This window comes from Calonectris borealis, chromosome 4 (assembly GCF_964195595.1).
Source record: "Calonectris borealis chromosome 4, bCalBor7.hap1.2, whole genome shotgun sequence".
Taxonomy (NCBI): Eukaryota; Metazoa; Chordata; class Aves; order Procellariiformes; family Procellariidae; genus Calonectris; species Calonectris borealis.
In genome coordinates this window covers 67,106,786-67,126,261 of record NC_134315.1, presented here as the reverse complement: position 1 = coordinate 67,126,261, position 19,476 = coordinate 67,106,786, and the positions used below count along the sequence as shown (strand labels likewise).

General features: G+C 40.7%; 1 protein-coding gene across 10 annotated transcripts in view; it reads right to left on the bottom strand.

Moving 5' to 3' along the window:
* Positions 1 to 19,476, bottom strand: part of WDFY3 (WD repeat and FYVE domain containing 3) — a 178,362-nt gene that overhangs the window by 136,418 nt on the left and 22,468 nt on the right. For 9 of the 10 annotated variants that reach the window (XM_075149959.1, XM_075149960.1, XM_075149962.1 and 6 more), the window contains exon 2: positions 7,838 to 7,932. The exons of the other annotated variant lie outside the window; for it this stretch is intronic. The gene's annotated coding sequence lies outside the window, so the exon portion shown is untranslated. The remainder of the gene's footprint in view (positions 1 to 7,837; positions 7,933 to 19,476) is intronic. 10 annotated transcript variants of the gene reach the window in all.

The window sequence follows — 19,476 nt, the reverse complement described above, 5'->3', positions numbered from 1 at the left end:
AGAGCGCTACCAGGCTTGCAAAGGAAGACTGGGACAGAACCAAGGCAGGATACAGCTCTTCTGATTTAGAAGTACCCCATCCGAGCAATAAGATTTCTGTCCCCCAGCAGTGAACGTGTCAGATAAAGGATTAAACACAAAAAAAAAAGAAAAAAAAAAACCCAAACCACCCCACACCAAGCAAAACCCAAACCAAAAAAACACAAACGCAAACCTACAAAGCAGACTAAAACTGCAGACTTTTAAAGCAATGTTAATTGCTCAAGTGAATGCATTCTTCCAATTCTCCCCAGTTCTTCAATCAAGTATTTAGGACTGCTGAATTTTTTTCTGGTGTTCACTAGCACGCTTATTAAATGACCAGAGTGGATGTAGATATTCTTGGACATTAAAGATGGTATCTCTCATACAGGGACAAAGCTGCAACATTTTCAAAAATCCATGCTTATTTAGCTTCCTTTTTATTGCCAGTAATGGGGTTGGTGTACGTATAATTTACCACAACTACTTTCAAAACTTTGTTTTCCTCTCCATTACCCAAGTTCTACTCCTGCTTGGCAATAATGCCAAAATGAAAATTATATTTCACAGTGAATAAATGCTTTCTTGACAGAAGTTTATGCAGTATATTGCAAGATTAAATAGGACAGCCAGAAATCCCCCAAAAGTGAGCTTCTCTTATTCAAAGAGAAAAAACGAAGCCTACAGCACTCAGAGAGAGGCAAATTACTATTTTAATATGATGGGTTCTTCTCCAACTTTGTTACATTACTAAGAACATTGTCTAATATAAGTCGATAACAAGCTTGCTTCACAGCAGAACTACCGCACTTGAGAACAAGCTTGTATTAGCTATATTTTGAAAACTACGCACCTGACAAACTAAAATCAATTATTTCCTTCCTTAGGTGAAATGACAAATGTAATCTACCTATTTTTCACTTATTTCTGCACAGCCAACATCCTAAACACAGAAAATTATGCACAGTTACATTACTTACATTATTCAAAATATCACTATATTTTGACTAAATCTCAGCTTGTCACTTGGTTCAGTTTCTCTTTATAACAGCAAGCACAACTCCAGAAAAGTCTGACAAGAAGTACAATTTCACAGAAATTAGTCATGTAAGTAAATGTTAGCCTGGGAGGGGGAAAGTATCATGCAAAGAAATACGAGTAGTTTGTATTCATTTAGGTCTCATCCTACCTCGAATTTTTGCAGTTCAGTGCAAGCATCTTAGTTTTCAAATCCTCTCCTTTTACGATACAGCTAATAGGAGACGGCAAGTTCCTTTGCCTACAAGCCACTGCCAGCCCACCGTTAGTAAACATCCTTCTGGCAGTCAGGCGGATCTCCCGAGCTTTGCGCCGCCATCCCCCAGCGCCGCCTGTACCAGCGCCGCCCAGGCTGGTTTGATTGCGGAGCGCAGCTGGTCCCTCCCGGCGAGCACCGGGATGCGGGAAGGGGACGAACTGGGAAGCTGAAGGGAAGGGATTCCTCCTGCCTTACAACGCCCAGGCCACAGTAACTGATACAGCTGCTTTACAAAAATAAATCAAAATCACACAAGCAGCAGAACAAGACAAAAAACCGCATGCTCGAGTAAAAAGACATCTGGTCTGCAACACAGTCACTGCAATTGAGAACAATGTATCACAGCTTACAAATGAATTTGTAAGACATTTTTCCTGCTTTTCTTATCTCATAGAAAAGTAAATTTGTTTAAATGCCAGTTACAATAGAACGAATTATTCTGGAAAAATAAAAGGAGTACAAGAAACACTTCTTACCAGAATCTAGATCAGATGCAATGTGGGTTTTCCTAACTTTAACTTTTCTGCCTTTTTTTTTTTTCTAACAGCATTTACTATTTTAGCTTGCAATGCTATTTTCATGCACAGCACCATACAATATAGAACAGCTGGTTCAGATCAACACTGCCAGGTGTTTTGTTTTACCAACAACAACTATTCAGAAGTGGTAGGATTTCCCAGGGAAACTCATCATCAATAACTATGGTTACTCACATGTTATGTCTCACCACTATACTAGCCCCTTTCTCCAGTAATAACCAAAGGTACAGAAAACAAATTAGGATTGAAGCTGCACCTCTGAAAAAAATTCTCCTGGTGCCAGAGAAGGATGTTCAAAAGACTACAGTGGTCACTGCTTTTTAACTAAATTTATCCCAGAAAAGAGCCTGAACATCCACATAGTAAAAACACAACTACTGAAGTGGAGTTTATTCCTCATTCTCTCCTTGGATTCATCTACACATACACACAATACACATACTAAAGAAATATCCTTCCTTGCTAGAGGAAAAAACATCATCAACAACTAGAAGCAAACAAACAAACAAACAAAAAAACCAACCACACAGTAATTGTATATCAAATGCCTTGCAATGTTATTTACAGCTACAGAAATTACTTACTAGTTATTTATTACAAGTCCTGGCTTCTGCAGTGCATTTGTGAAAGTGTATGGACTCACCTGGACATCCTGCAGAGTGCTTGGCCATTTCTGGATGCAAAGAACCTGGGGACAGAACTTGCTCTCCACAAGTGAGAAGACATGACTTTTTCAGCGCTATCCCTTTTCTCTGGTTTTGTGTCCCTTTTAAGCTTTGACAGTAAGCAGTGCACAGAATGAGGATAACTACTCTTGTTTATTTTTAAGACAAACATGATGCAATAAACAGAGTGAAACCCAGCAATATGCTGCCAAACAAAAACACATTAAAAAATGAGATAAATAAATGCTCAATACTAGGATTTAATTGCAACTCTAGTACCACAGCAAAGGCTTCTTCTCTTATACGCCCATATATTCCTTTACATTTTTAGCATACGTTCCTTTCTTTAATTTGATTTTACTTCTCTGTCAGAATTTGCAGATATTCTCTCAAGTACGCCACTCCAGGTTGCTCAATCTGGGAACAAGGAGTGAGACAAACAGGAAGGTGTTTGGGCTTTTTACATCAACTTGTTCGATAATAGCTGTTATTTGAACAAAGAAAAGATGCTCTAAAAGCTGAGTAACTTACACAGAGCTAAGAGGGGTAGCAATATTCAGGTACCTGAGGTAAAGGGATTTATTCAAGCACTGTTACGTATTACATAAAATGCATATGTACAGACACACACATTCCCACAACCCATCCGGATAACAACAGCCTTCAGCACAGGAGTGTATCCTGCACGCTGAAAAGTAACCACACAGTCACAGTGCCGACTTCACTCTTGTTACCAAGTTCAAGAGATAGCATCATTCAAAAGAGTGATTGGTTCAACTCTGACAAATTGCACAGAAGCAACAAAGTCAACTTACTAGCAAAGATGCACTTTGGTGTATGGTACAGGGCCTCTGACAGTAGCTGTACATTCTCTATTACAGGAAGTATTTGTGCAAGGCTTCCGTATTAGAGGACTAAATAGAAGACGTAGTAAGATACCCGTCTTTACCACAGGAAAAAGTGTCATCATCCTGAACCACAGAGCAAAGCAGAGAGTAGTAGCCTCTTGCTAGCACTTCTCTCATGCAGGTATTACAAGGGTGACATTTTTGTCTTCCCCCCCCACCCCCCCTTTTTTTTTAAAAAAAAAAAAAGGGTGACCTTTTAACAACACTGAAGAGTAAACAGTATTTCTAACAAACTTTCGCTGCAATACAGCCAGATGGCAGCCCGTTTCTCCATTGTTACTTCCTCACTTAGAAAAACTGCTGCATGCCAGAGTTCCATCTTCCAGCACTTTGAACAATTACTCCTGCATCTACAGGAATATGCCTTTGAGATTTCTCCCAGGCAGCTTTTTGAAGTTACAGGCGAACAAGACAAAGCTCTAAAACTAGGTTTACTGTGCCTCCAGTTTGCTTCAATTCATGAGACCTAGAGTCTTTCCAAGGGACTGCCTAAGGCTTGCCTTTCACAGGCTATCACTTGTCAGTAGCAGCTCTTCCAATACCCTCTGCTTGGGACATAACATTCACAGCATTCTTTCTATTCCAATTACACCACTGGTGCACCAGATCTCTGCTGCTAAGGTGTATCTTAATCAACTTAATTTGTAGTTTTGCTAGAAAAACATTTGCTAGGATACCAAAGAGTGAGAGCCATACTCCAAGAAGTCAGGAAAACAGCAGTAGGGATTACAGAACCAGAGAGCAGCATCTCCACAGAATTAACCTCAATAATTTTTTCCCTCGCTACATTTCACATTCATAAGAGACTATGGCATCACCAATAGATGGGAACATGTCAAAGGGAGTTTCAGATATTAATCTATCACTAGCAAAAATTATTGGCCCAGTGTGAAATATTGGTGCTTACCTCTAAGGAAGCCAGCAAATTAATCTTCCACAATAACCTGACAACTATGGGAAGTGCATTGTGTATGCAAAAGCATGGCATGCAAACATCCCTTTCTATCACAGGGAGCTTAAAACAAAGCAGTATGTCAAGACTTCTCTAACACCATCCCAGACGACAATTGCTTCCACATTTCATATCTTACTCTACAAAAGCTCTTAAAAAATGTGGTCATTCCTCCCTACTCATACATTTTCTCTCTGTGGCACACTAAAGGAACTACTACAAGTAAACAAACATTAGGGCAAAGTTCTGCAAGGAAAAAGGCTTGAGGTGCTGAGGGAAGCACTGATAACTCCTCCAACCTAGCAAAAAGGACACAGAAGTTATTTTTCCCTCATGTGAATTTTCAACAAGCCAAACAATAATCCACATCATGAACACCTCAAGCACTGCTTCTCCCCGCCCCTCCCCGCCTCTCCATTCTTCCTGAACCTCAAACAGCCACTCAGACAGCAGTGTATGTTTTGGACTGTGCAGAAAAATGCACAGAAATGCAAAAAGAGAAGAGGGGCTGCAGGAGCAGCCTGCTTCCAGAGTCCAGACAAGCTGCTTTAGCTGCATTACAGAGACCAAACAGAGGGAGGCAGCCCTGGTCTTAGCTGTCTAACTGGATGTGTTGGTATGCCACCGGTGGAAAGGCAGGGAGGTGGCACTGCTAGAAGCCTGCAAGAGCAGCTGCCTACTGCACAGTGCCTAACCTTCTGCTCCCCTCCGGCACAAGAGAAAAATCCTGGGATTTTCCAAGAGTGTTGCTAACCTTCCACATGTGTAACTCAGTGGTGTCCCAAGACCTCAAATCCAGATACACCATTTTTTAAGGTAACAACCACTTCCATTCAAGTACTAGGTTTCAGGGCTGTAATTTTACTAAAGGATAGAAAAGTACCACAAACAAAAGTGAGCTGGAAGAGGCCATCCAAGCTCAATATACCTTGGTTATATACACTGACTGAGTTACTGTGGTATAACAAATAAACATTGGGTGAGTCAGATCAAACGAACACACACAAACACTTAGCTTACCCCAATTACAAAGTCAAACACCTTAATATAAACCCTTTGTGGTGCCCATACCGTCTACTCCCAAACTGACATCATCTGCGCATTTTGTAAGTAGACTCTACTCCATCATCTCAATCACGGATGCCATTATTGACAAATCCAGGCATGGCAAGTTAGTAAGGAAACTTACTTCAAATGCCTTTCCAGGTGATCCCGAATCCCTGTTACCTACTCCACTAAACCATTTTTAATAAATTTTGCTCCTGCAGTACAGTGATTTAAGGAAGATCCCATTTAAAAAAAATCACTACATGTATTACATTCAAAAGAACATCCTTCAAAACCTTATACACTTCAAGTTGTATCACTTCTATCCCTTCCCTCCCTTATACAGTAATCCAATTCATCTGTCAAGGAAGCAAATATGAATCAGCGTGATATAATTTTCTCCCTGACAAATTCATGTTGGTTAGCTGTCTTCCCTTATCTCATTATCTTCTATGTGTTTATAAACTGCATCACGACTTTTACTATTATCCATGTAGCTGCAGGTAAGTCATACCACAGCTGGAAAGACACTCAACATGGCCCCACAGAGAGCTTGACTGAACCAAATATAGCAGGCTCAGGTCTGAAAGGGATATAACCACAGCAGCGCTAAACCCAAGCTAATAAGCTCTGCCAGTTCTTGCATGTCCTCGGAACTGGAAGAACAGGATGCATAAAGTGCCAAGGAAGGATTTCCTACATAAGTATCTGAACAGCAGATCATAATAACAATCTAACAAGACAGTCTTCACAGATTCACAGAACAGTCTGCATTCAACAGTCTGCTTGAACTAACTGCTTTTACTAAGTCAAGAGGGAGACTAATGAGAGAGATGAGCTTTTCATCTTTTTTTAATTCTCCATAAAGTAGAATATATTTTTTAAAAAAATCTAAACACAAGAGGTTGAAGGGAGCAAGATATTTTCTATGAAAGTAAAAAAAGGCACATTTCTTTCAGATCCCCTTCTGGACAGATTTTTTTTTCATTAACGAATAAAACACTGGAGACTAAAGCAGCAGCACAGAGCTAGAATGAAAGCACTGATGTTGGAATGCAAGATTTCATATAGAAGGATGTGTTTTGGGGTTTTTGTCTTTCTGTGTGCTTTTGTTAAATTAGAAGTGATACCTCCCCTTGAACATTTTACAACACTCAGTTTTATACCAGGTAAGATAAAAATGGTGAGAACATATGAATAACTAAAGCTCTCCATAAGAAATGGCACCACTTACAAGAACAATTGTTAAGCTCTACATGCCTCAAAGAGCGATGCCAACTAGCATTTCCTTGTACTAACGGGGTCTTTTTCCACTGGGTCACCTCTTCACTTTTTGTGTCTGTGACGTGCTGCAGCAGTTTTTCCACTGCGTTTTTTTTCCTTTTTGCTCCAGAAGGGTCTGTATGTTAAAGGGTGTCCTAGCAAAGCCTGGACATTACTCTTCAGTCCACACCACACACATCTATGCTTTTAAAGTAAGCTAACAAAGATTAGAAATCCTTTACAGTAACCAGACAGGTTTAATAGATTTTTACTCAACTGCTCCTCTGGAAATTGACTTCTTTGCTTAGGACCACTTCAACATGCCTATCCCTTCCCTTCCCCACCTCCTGCTTCATCAAATTTTACTCGCTACATTCATTTTTCATCAGCAAAGCAAGGTATTACTGAATTTGAGAGTTATACGAGCTTTTTTGACTTCACTAGGTACGAAGAAATCCGCCGGGTGATAAATCCACTTAATCCTCTTCAGTTTTACAAAAAATGTGAAACTAGATTGCATATTCTACTTGCAAGAGGAAGCCTCTTGTAAGCCATATTATTTGTAGCAGGACTACATAGCTACTGGGAAAAACACTCATAGCAAGCAGTCTACCCAGCTTGTACATAATCCAAAGAAACTAGGATACAAAACCAAAATACAAGTCACTCGAGGCAAAAGTAGAGATAGTATTTTCTGTGTGTGGATACAGAATGGACCTCTCCCAGCCTGTCATTCTACTGAAGAGCAATGTACTCTCAAAGTAAAAATGAGAGACTTCAAAAACTAAAAAAATAATCATGTATTATGATCTGATGTATTATGGTCATTCTCACCTTTTTTTTTTTTAAACTATCAATTAAAACCTCCAAGTTTAACGCAGCTTGACTCTGACCATGCATCACACCACACAACTTTCTGTGACCACCAAGCTATGTATTTCTACAGGATCTACACAGATAAACAAAATCCTAAATTTTGTTTGGGTAGAGCAATTTTAAACTGATTGTGTTCTGACAGTGCCTGAATTAACGCTCTTTCTGTAACAGGCAAATGAACTGCTTCACACAGAATTTATTGAAGAGTGTGCCAATTACAAATCAAAACGCAATTTCTACAAAAGTTCTTAAGCATCCATGTCACTAACCTCTACAGCATCCCTGGGATCAGGGCAAACAGCTTCAAGAGAACAGAGCCCATTCCTTTCCAAGGTTTCTCTTCAACAGCAAAGCTGTTCTTTCACTAGGTAAAGTAAAAGGGAAAAAGGTTAGAATATAAATGTGACAATAAAATGACAGAACTTTGCCATTTTGAAATGGAAGAGCAGTCAGTCCTATGACAACTGGACTTTCACAAACCTAAGAAATCTTTTAAATAGCTCCTGAAAAAGGAGCTGTGGCAAACTAGAAATCGACACACAGCATTAAGCTTAAAGAAGCATTATCTTGCCAATTAAATGATACTCACTGAGAGCACATGAACTGCTAAAAGAGTTACTATAAAGTGCAAGCCCAGTAATTAATGCACTGACAGCCTGTGATCAGCAAGAGCATCCCTCCGAGGAACTAAGTGATTTCTCATCATTACAGCAGGGGAATAAGAACCAAGCTGCTTTGACCCCAACCCAGCTGAGCAACTATGAAGCTATTGAATGCGCCTAGCTTTCCCTGGCCTCTCCCCTAGTTTTTCTGCCTTTTTCAGAGTTATAAAATGCTTATTTTGGAATTTGCAAGTGGACACACACAAGCCAACAAAGGGCACTGAGTCTGAGCTCACTTCAGCGTGACTCCATGAATCAATCACGATGAGATTCTCCAGCTAACCCAAGGCAGGTGGCAGAGGCAGCAAAAACAGCACTATTCACTGTTGGACCTGGCAAACAACTAGGTACCTTGGTGAAATGCTGCACCTTGGTTAATTACCCATGAGATGGCAGACCATTATTTTATCTCTGATTCCCGGTCAGCCCCATTCGGCACTAGTAGTTCAGGCGTTCCTACACTACGATGCATTACACAGTACAGGCATACCTAAAGCAACTGGGAAAACTTTGTAATACAATTCACATCATTTGTTGTTTTATTATTTTGTACATTAAAAGGAGCAGGGAAGATTTTAGGGGGAAAAATCCACACAGGTCAAAAAAAGCAGCACATTATCAGGTACCTTAGAAAGGCTTTGTAAGAGAGATGACACTAATACAACAAACTTGCTCAGAGAGATATTGCAGGGCTTAATAACAATAAAACATTTTGTTACAAGTTTTTAGTGTATACAACAACGTTAAGTAACTTGCTGGCAAGTGCAAGAGTTTAGCATTAACAGCTAAACCAAGAAGTTCTCTTATAACTGCATCCTCCATGACCATAAAACCCTCTGCTACTCCTACAACAGGGAAGGGATTTCAATTAACAAAGTACGCCATTTGAGGCTCTTGGGAGATTTTAAATTGTGTTTATTTTGTTTTAAGACTAAGGGCCCTTGCTTGTTGAGTGAAGCCTGCTTTTAGAAAGAATACTCCTATTTTAATCTAGGAAATTGGTAAAGGCATCTGAGTAACAAACTAGAAAAATATACCAACATCCCCAGTACACGGGACAACAGGCTAACGAGTTCAATTTCCAGAGGGATCCATCCACTCAGGCACTTCATGTGCTCACCCCACTGGCATTCTCAACAGCATCTTTGCTACTTCAGCTCATTTACCTCTCCTACCCACAGGCCACACAGCATCCGCTTACAATTATTTTCTCAGGAGATTAGCTCCAGCAACCCACCTGCAGTGGTCACCATAACTAAAATAAACTAGATAAAGTCAGGCCAGCAGACATCCTAGAATCCAGCCTCACATGTGTCACTGCATCCATGCCCATGATTTATGTGGTATCTTAGATGCTTCTTTGCCAGTGCGAAAGTCCAGGTTCATACCAGTCCTGTGCGACATACCGCAGGCCCATGCTGCCACGCAGAATCATCAAGCCCAGAGAACCACCCTACAGTATCCTCGCCTTATTCAGCACAACATGCCCGTGGAAAGCCTTCATCCTCCGCTTCTACCCGTCTCATCTCCCCTCACTTCCATCTCATCGTCATGCAACTGTTCATGGGGAAAAATAAGGAGTCAGCAGGCGGTACCAAATACTGCGTGTGTGCAGTGTGTGAAACAGTAGAAATTGGACTGTGAAACTCAGAAATGCAAGAAGTAGGATGAGCACTTTTATTTTTACCTCTACAGAAGCAAATAGATATTTAAACTAAGAGGATAAACAAATAGTCCTTTTGTCATAGGAAAAGTTACTGGAACTAGCTTGGCAGTAAACCTCAACACAAATAAGGAATTGTAGTTTCTGCTACCTTCAACTGCATTTCACTCTAGTAAGAACTTCATTGTATCACCAACTCTCAGGTTCAAAACGACAGATTTTTATTTTTAAACACAGACAGTGGAAGTCTCGGGTATGGGCTCCAAATCAGATCAGACTGAGATTACGCCAAACTTAATTAACACTTACTATATTTGCAAAGCTCAAATGACCAGTTACACTACAAGTACTCAAAACCCACAAGCTTACTTGAGCAGAAATCAAAGGGTAGTATCAGCATCTTCTCCAGCTAAAATTGTAAAAAACAGTATTAGGAAGTGAAACCCTGAAGACAGCTTGCAACCCTCTTTCATATGCGTTATTTACTTGGTCTAAGAGAAACTAGGTGCAGTAAAAACAACGAACGTTGTGGGAGCAGTAAGGAACCATTACTCCAACCATGCCTAAACCATCTAGTTTATCTATAATCCCACACTACGCTTGGAATGCCTCATCTCTTTAAGTCTTGATTCCCTTACATTTATCCTACTTCCATATTTTAAGTTTGTTAGGGTCACAATGGCTTGAGAAATACTTCATCAAAAGCATCTGAATTAAATGAGTTGTTTTGACTCTCAGTCTCAAAACCAATTAACACGGGGGCGAAAGGGGGGGAGCAGGAGGTGCTGTTTAAACATAGTTAACAAGAACGAAATGCCTTCCTTGGTGCCAAAAATAAACCACTCCTACTTTACTTTCATCAACCAATCTTTAGTATTGCCCAAGCTTAAGTTCTCCCTGTGGTCATCAGCTGAGTTACCAAAAGTGGCTGCAAAGCCAACAGCACATCCCATTTATACTACAGCAAAGAGAAAAAGGAAGAAGTTTTCAACCTTGAATATCCCAAAAGACTGACATCCTCCACAGAAATATAATTAAACTAAGTAACAAAATAGCTTAGTTTTGAACCCAGTGGTGACAAACAGCAAAACTCTGGAAGCACCCAAGGCAGTTCAAGTGACACCAGTCTCCTTGCATCCCCCAGCCTACAGAAGGCTCAGAGCAGAGCCTTCCCAAGCCATCCCAAGCAGAAATGGCAGCTAGTGTATGTCCTCCAACTACGCTATGCTCGGACAAAAACCCTGCTGCAAGTTCTGAGAAAGGAGAACCCTTTCTGGTCAGTGCCAAGGGGGTGGCATAGCTTAGTTACCTCCCGCTTAATCAAGTCTCCGCTGTAAAGGAGAAACGCTTCTGGGAAATACACTGGCATGTTAAACGCCGAAAACAAAACCCTTCCTCTTTGTGCTTAAGGATCTATGTTTTCCAAATAATCAAGACTCAAATTTACCTTTCCTAGAAGATTTCTTAGGGCATTCACCCTCTCTCCATCCGAACTAGGTTCCTGACCCTCCACAGGGACAATGGACTTCCTAGTGACAAGCAGGCACATAAGGGACTCCATGGCTGCACTGCCTACAGGCTTCCTTACCCATCTCTCTCCACTGAAAGGGTGCAGAAAGGAATATAAGTTCACTCTGAATCAGACTGCACCTTTCCAGACACGCAGTGAGAAGACATATGGCACCTTCCTCTCTAGCTAATGGCTTTCCCATTTGCAGATCCCACACTATTCAGAGGCTGCTGAAACCCATAATGGAAGGGAAGCATAGCGAAGAATCAAACCACCCATTTCATATTCGGTGTCTTCTCATGACCATTTCAAAAGCACATCAAGTGGCAATTACCTCATGAAAAAGTAAATTACAAGTAACAAATATAACAAAGAGTTGCCATGTTTCCACTTGCTATGCAAAACAAATACCTTCATGATTTCTCATCCACCAGAACACATCTGCACTGATGTACATATAGGTGGCATGTGACTCAGTAGACGCCAGCACAACTGAGAAGCCATGCTGCTGGCTCCCAGCTCTGAGTCACTTCGTTTTCATGACCCACCACTGAACTCTGGCAGCAGCCACATCTATTATTTTCCAGAAATCAAGTGTTATTCAGAAAACAAATTTCAGTCACCAAAACCACCCCCATCCACGGCTTACATAAAGCTCCCTGCTGCACTGAAGGGCTTCCTTTGGTTCAAAGAGTTAGAACATGTCATTTGCAACTATTTTTTCAAGACATAATATTAGGGTGGCCAGCTTGAGCACGACCAATAAAACATAAGCAACACTTCACAGCAGTTACCATCAAGTTTAACAAACATTTTCTTTTTCAGACAAGTCCCAATCTACAGGCATTTCTTGAAGAGTTAAATTATTTATGTAGTTTGTATAATTACATAAGATTATAAAAAATATTTTTCCATCAGAAGAATAAAAGCTTTTGGTTTTCTTAACTGCATAATACACTGGGTCAGCATATATTTTATAATAAATGCACTTTTTTTATTATAAACATCTTTCTGTTAAGATAAAGGATATAGTCAACTGAACTTTGACTACTGCTTATCCAAACATTCTTCTTCAGAATTGATGCTGATACATTTAAATCAATTTCTAATAATATGTATGTACGATTTGAATAACTTCTCTTAGCTGCCATTACTTCTTTGTCTTTGTCATTTAAATAATTTGCTCACTGTAACATAAAACATTTGCACTCCTGCATCCCACTAGGTATGCCACCAGAAGTTTTAGTTAGGTCTCTATTTTTATTTCGACTGAGTATCTCAGTACTTCAGGCACTGTTTCTAGAGTTTAACAAATCAAATAGAATTTGATTGCTGCCCTCACCAGACATCCCACAGAAAGTGCTGAATAACAAATCTCAGCAATCACAAACCACTTGGTTCCTGCAGTATTCAACAGAAACCTATTCAGACTTAACCAGCCATTTTCCTACCTGTTCCCATGTTCCACAAAGTTACAAAACCCACTCACATGTTATATCAGAGAGAAGTTGAGGAAGACATTACATACAAACAAAATGCACATCAGCGGGAGCTGAACAAGGCATTGTGATGTTGAAGCCCAAAACAGTTGTTGCTAGGAATTACAGTAATTGAGTGCTAGTACTTACTCCATGTCCAATAGAGATAAAAATCCTGCTTCTAACTGAAAGAAATCAAAGGGATCATAAACATTACATGACCCAAGACCAATTTCTGCCTTTTCTAGTAGAGACTTAGCTTAGCACGTGCTTAGCATGCATTCTCTAGATCACTGGTGCACTTTCAGATGCACTACAAGGGACGTGAAGACAAAGCACATCTTTAGCCAGATGAGGCGGGAGATCAGGACCATATATCGCCAGCAGGAACTGATATCTGAATTCACACTGTCTTCAATGATGAGAAATAAGTTAGGTAACAATATATTTCTGCTGTACATAGAATTTGAGAGAAGGAATACAAATGTGGGCAATACGTTGCCTAAGTATCTTCAGCTATTTTAACAGTAGGATCAGGTTGAAAGAGACAGATGTTTCCCTCTGACAAAGAAAAGACCTTAGAAGCCCTCAAAATGGTCAGCCTCATTTGTAAAAAAAACAAAACAAAATAAAAAAACACCCCAAAAAAACACACAGGTAAAGCACTTCAGTTTCTGGCTCCCTCCAAAGCCCTCTTTCTTTACTGTTTCTTATTTGCTACTTCTGCTAAACCAAGCTCTAGCATTGTAAACCTGAATGCAGGGACAGGTACCACATCTGTTTTCTTCAATAAATTTCAAAACTCCAGCAAACTGGGTACTTTCTTCTCCTCACAGGTTTTACTGGATTCTTTTGCTTTTTGTTTTTAAATCCAATTATTGGCATTCTTGTCATGCTTCCAAATGAACGCATACTTCCAAGCGAAGACTCCATTAACCTCCTCATGCTCAAGAAAGATGAAGAACGAAATGCATTAAGGTGCACATTTCACCTTCTCATAGATCAACCCCAGAGGTTCACAGTAGAAAACAGCAAAAATGACACACAGAAGTCTACTGACACTTGTCACCACAGACTGCTTAAAAAATTTTCACCAACTATTACTCCATCCATCTTCAACTTAAAAGAATATGACCATCCATAAGTCGGCGTTCTTGCGGTCCCCAAGAGCAAGCGTAACACAGCTTGGAAAGCAAGCAACACCAGGAAGACGATAGTAGCTGGGGGCGGGCAGGAAACACCACGACACCTTAAACACAACTTTCTGGAGGTGGAGAGGGAAGATCTTGTTTGTAGTGGTCTAAATTACAAATATCTCTGCTTCATGACTATTGAAGAAAGCACGATTCAGAGCACAAAATTCTGCACAGATGATGTCCTGTCTCCAAGCACCAGAAAGGCCCGTAAGAACAGATAAGCAAGTAACCAGATGAAACCTCTACTTCTCACACATAATGACAGACACGCTGTTTGAGCGGGCAAGCCCAATTATAACCGGGCTAAACCAATGTGAATGCTTTAGCTTATATTCCCAACAACTAACCATCTTTAGAGAGGAGGAGGAAAAAAAAGGGGGAAGGGGGGGGAAGGAAGATATCCCGCTCTGTGAGACAACGTGCCAAGTCCCATGCCAACCCTCAAAAACGCAGATGCCTTCACACTCAACTTAAAAGAGGAGGACCCTCACAAAAGGGGTCATAATGACAGATCATTACAGCTACCTTACTAGATACAACTCTTAAATGTTGCTGCTTTCCACTGAAGTCATCCAAGAGCTAAAAGCAACCAAACTACAGAACCCTTGACAAATGATATCTCAGGCACCATGCACTCCTATGCCTTTCAGACAATAGTCCCTTCTTACCTGAAAAATTCTAGTCTTTAACGGGTTGCATTTCAGCCAGATTCTTATCAATATAGCAAGCGCTGAGAAGATATATATGCAAAGTGCCAACCAGGCACAATAGGAGACATCACCCTAGAGAAACTGCTCGAGTTGCAGCTGCATTCACGTCTCCTCCAGAGGGATCCTATACACAAAGAGGCAAAACACCAAAAAAGAACTTCAACAATTTGGGTAGAATTTAAAGGCAAGGGAATTTTAACACCAAAACCTCAAGGTTTTTTAAAGCAAGACAATGAAAGTCAAGGAAATAAATCCAGTCTCATTTACTGCAGGCAAGCTGTGTTGGAGAGCCCAAGTCTTGCTTCAGTATCACTGCAGTCATTTGGAAGAGTCAGGAAGACTTAATGCAGCCCCTGATTTCTATGCCACTGGAAAGAAGTGCTCCATAAACTGCGCATTTGTCAAGGCCAAAATTAGACTGAAAAAGGAACAAGAAAATTGTCGTACACGCTTGATCTTACTTTGCTCTTTAATTACTTCTTAATTAAATTTGCATGCTTTGATAATATCTGCTATTATAAGTTGATGCTCCAAATGGAAATAAATGCTAATTCTCCCTCCAAATGAACCATCAAAACCATGTACATTTAAATAGATTAGTAAAATTTATTTCAAGTTGTCTTCAGAATATTCTCATCTACTGTACTCAATCCTCAATCTACAAAAGTCTTTGCCAAGGATGCATTAATCCACAATCACCCATAAACACTCTTCTGCTCTTAGTAGCAAAGAAACGCGCTTCTTGTAGAAATAGATCGCAATCTGTCAGTGTTAAACTCAAGATGCTCCCTACATAGATATGCTGAAGTGACTTGCAGGTCACCTGTGACTTAAAGTTTCATTAATTAAATCGCCTGATAAGAAGCATCATCTTTTTACATAGAGGTTTTCAAATTAAGTAATTGGGTCTTAATATTACAGCGCTATGATTCCTATCATAGAAATACTGGATGTTGTTTACATGCAAGTACAGAATGATATAGGCTGGAAGGCATGTAAGAAGGTCACGTGGCCTAGCTTTTGCTCAGCACAGGGTCAGCTTATATCAGGTTGCTCAGAGGTCTAGGTGAGTTCTGAGCATCTCCAAGGGTGGAAATCCCATTACGTCTTTGAGAAACCAACTCCAGTGTTCGACTACCTTCATGGTATAAATTTTTATCTTAGTTGTAATTTACCTTGTTGCTGGTTGTGTCCAGTGCCTCTCATTTTATCCCTGCGCATCTCCAAGAGACGCTTTCTACAGTGGTCAGCTCGTCTAAAATAAAGATTAGTGACCGTGTACACACTTTATAAGTTGATCAAATATCAAAAGACAGGGCCCTTAATCAGATCAGTCAAATACACATTCAAATAGTGAGTCTGTATTGTTTATACAAGCTATTATTTTATTTATGAAAGAATAAGATAAACCTTCATGAAGGCACATAATATTTTGCTTCATCAAATCAGAAACAAAAACTAGAATAATAGAGAGGGGTTCTCTGTTTATTTCAGGAAGCTAATGCCTTGCTAATCCTTTAGCTTTCCACAGGAATGAATAAAACCCTCTAGATACAGAGACAAACCCTTATTATCTACATCACTGATACCTAAAATTCTGAAATCCAAAGGTCAGATAACTTCCTGGAGGACAGATGCTCTGGCACTCCTAAGAACAAATGAGCTACCTTGATGATATTTGGAGGCTTGCAACACAATTTTAAGTACTATGTTCAATTGCCTCGGTAGTGGGGAGACGGTTATTTGTTTCTTTTACGAAGAGAAGCGTGTGCGTTGTTCCAAATAATACACTGAAAAGTAAATAAAGATTTTTCCCTCTTAATTAGTGTCTACATGCTAGCTTGCTCAATACAGCTATAGTCACTGTTACATTGCATAATGTAATCAATGTATCACTATGCTATCCCTGCCATAATTCCAAGCTCATATTCATTTTTATTTACTTTAATTAATCACGAAGTTACAATTTCCTAACAAGGTCTGAAGGCTGACCTATATTAAAAGGTGCCACAGGCTATTGGCAAACCAAAGACAAAGCCAGGCTTTTCACAGCACTGCACGGCAGGAGGATGAGAGACAACAGGCATAAATTGATAAAAGAGAGATTCAGACTGCATATAAAGCTTTTCTCCCCCACTGAGGACAGAGAGGCACCAGAGAGGCTATGCTCTCTCCAGCACAGGTTTTCAAGACGTGACAGGATCAGGCCCAGTGCAACTTGGCCCCATCTCACAGCTGGTCTGGCTGTGAGCAGGAGGCTGGACTACAGGCCTGCCAAGGTTTCTTCCAACCTGAGAGATCTTGAGAGGTTCTTTTTCCCCACTGTCATGTAGATAGTGAGTCTTAATCCCAGCATCCCATTCTAAAATTTAATGTGCAAAGTCAGTTGACTGACTGCTCTGCTTTCCGAAATCTCTCAACTGTATGGATTCTTTTAACTCTGATCAACAGCTTTCAGCTTTCCGCCTATTCTGCTACTTTACAACAGGGAAGGTAACCTTTCCACCAGTGGACATAGTTTTCTCTCCAGGCATCTGCTTGGGGGCCAGAATGACAGTCATTAAGTCTGCAGTAAATGAAAAACAGGAGGAAAAGAACAGAAAGCAGACATACTATAGGATATGTTGGGCAGAGGACAGGCCCTCCCAAAGCATACAGACGACCTAACTATCAGTATCTTTTGTATTTGACTTGCATCCAGCCCTAGGAGATCCAAGCAGGTTCCTCAAGAGCCGTTCCAGCTGCCATGTCCTGCAGCACATGAGTCCTGTGACAAGTTTTTCTCCAGCACCCTCAGTGTGGGGGCAACATTTTGACCTGCACTAACAACCCTTCCTTAACAAGGATCACAGAGAATCACGGCATGGCGACATTTCAGTGGTCCTACCTGGAGTCGAGTCCAGGGTACTGCCCAAAAGCAGCTGCCCTGGTAAGCTGCCTTTGACAAGAGCACAGCTATTCACGTGGTGCTGTACTTCAGGTAACATTTTCATAAGGGCAAGAGCTGACCTTGCATCAAGTTAACTCTTGCATCCATGAGTCTCTGTTTTTTGTCCATCTGCAACATGGAGAAATTGCCCCACAGATAATGGGGAGGTAGCTGTGCTTCCTGGCCAGCAGCTCTAGCCTACACGCATCTTCTCAACAGTGTCCTCACCCAAAAGCCTAGAACAAGGCTTCATAACATGCACAGCACCAAGCCACTTGCTCAGTGTGTGTTGAGGGAAAGGAAAATTAGGGCAGCAGGCAAAGAGGAAGCAGCCCTCCAGGTAACTGGCCAGCCAGGCTGTACACATTTCCCAGCAGTCCTCCCGCCCTGGGGTAAGCACACTGTTTTTAGGCTGCGTGCTGCACAGCCTGTGTCCAGGTATTCCCAGTGATCAGAAGAAACAGATTTGCAGAGGAGGTTTCATTTCTGGGTTGCCAGTTAGCTATTCCTGTTCTACAAGAACTCTTTTCTGGTCAGCGACCTTGGACTGGACGCCTTGAAGCACAGGTATTCCAAGAAATGGTTTCCTCTCTGCTATAAATGTTACTGTTCCCAGGTCTGCGGGTCACATCCCTTTTTGATAGAGAATTTTGCCAGCTCAGACAGTTAAGGCAATAAGCAGCCTGACCACCAAAAGTACAGATCAGTATATATTTAAATGTTTACGTATATCCTAAAGATTCTGTTCAACATTGCAACTGAACAAGCCGAAGGTGATGATATACATAAATCCTAACAATAAAGGTTTACTTGTTTATTCTATCACACGCTACACCAGGAATCTTCAGCTCCCAGACTTTGTTTCCAAAGCACATGTACAGCTATAAAACATTTCTGTAGCTGTTGTGACGCTAGCCATCTCACCACAATTTCTGTAGCTGTTGTGGCGCTAGCCATCTCACCACAATTTGCCAACCTTCACCTCTCAGAAGAGTGCTGCAGAATAGCGATTCTCATCTCAGAGAAGAGTTTTTTTACTCAGCTCCTCAAACTCCCACCTGTAACCAGTTGTTTGTACTCCATGAGTTTGCAAGCCTAGCATATACTCAGACAGCTCTCTCCAAGTCCAAGTCATTTCTAACTTAACTGAAGTAACAAGGCATGTTAGAAAAGGAACATTAAGACAACAATTTCCATAAATGTCTATTTTACTGCACAGTTTACCAACTTCTGATAGTAAATGAGATGATGCCTTACTTCAGTAGCTACCTGGAAACAAAGAAATCCACTGAACTACTACCACCACCCTGATAGGAGAGAGACCTTCTGAATATTGTCCAAGATTATTTACCGTGTTCCTGGGGCTCAGGCTCTATGGGAGAGTTCATTCTGCAGATTGCCTGCAAAGTCCTCACAGCTTTGGGTTCTGCCTTCTTGGCAGCTGCCAGGGATCTCATTTTGAATGAAACTTTTGCTGTCTTGACTGGCTTAATGTAAGTGTTAGAAATAAAATTTTAAAAAATCCCAACAAACACCAACAGACTAAACCAATACTGAATACCCCAATAACCGTTTCAGCCTACACTGTGAAATCAAAGTGTGTCCAAAGTAAAAAGTCACCTTTTCATTTAGTGACCCCCAAGTTGAACAGAAGACTAGCTCCCACAGCCATTTTGGGGGGGTCAGACCTCCCCATGCGGCTCATCACTGGCACTTAATATACTCAGCTAATTGTTTTTTCCTTTTTCTTGAACCAAAGG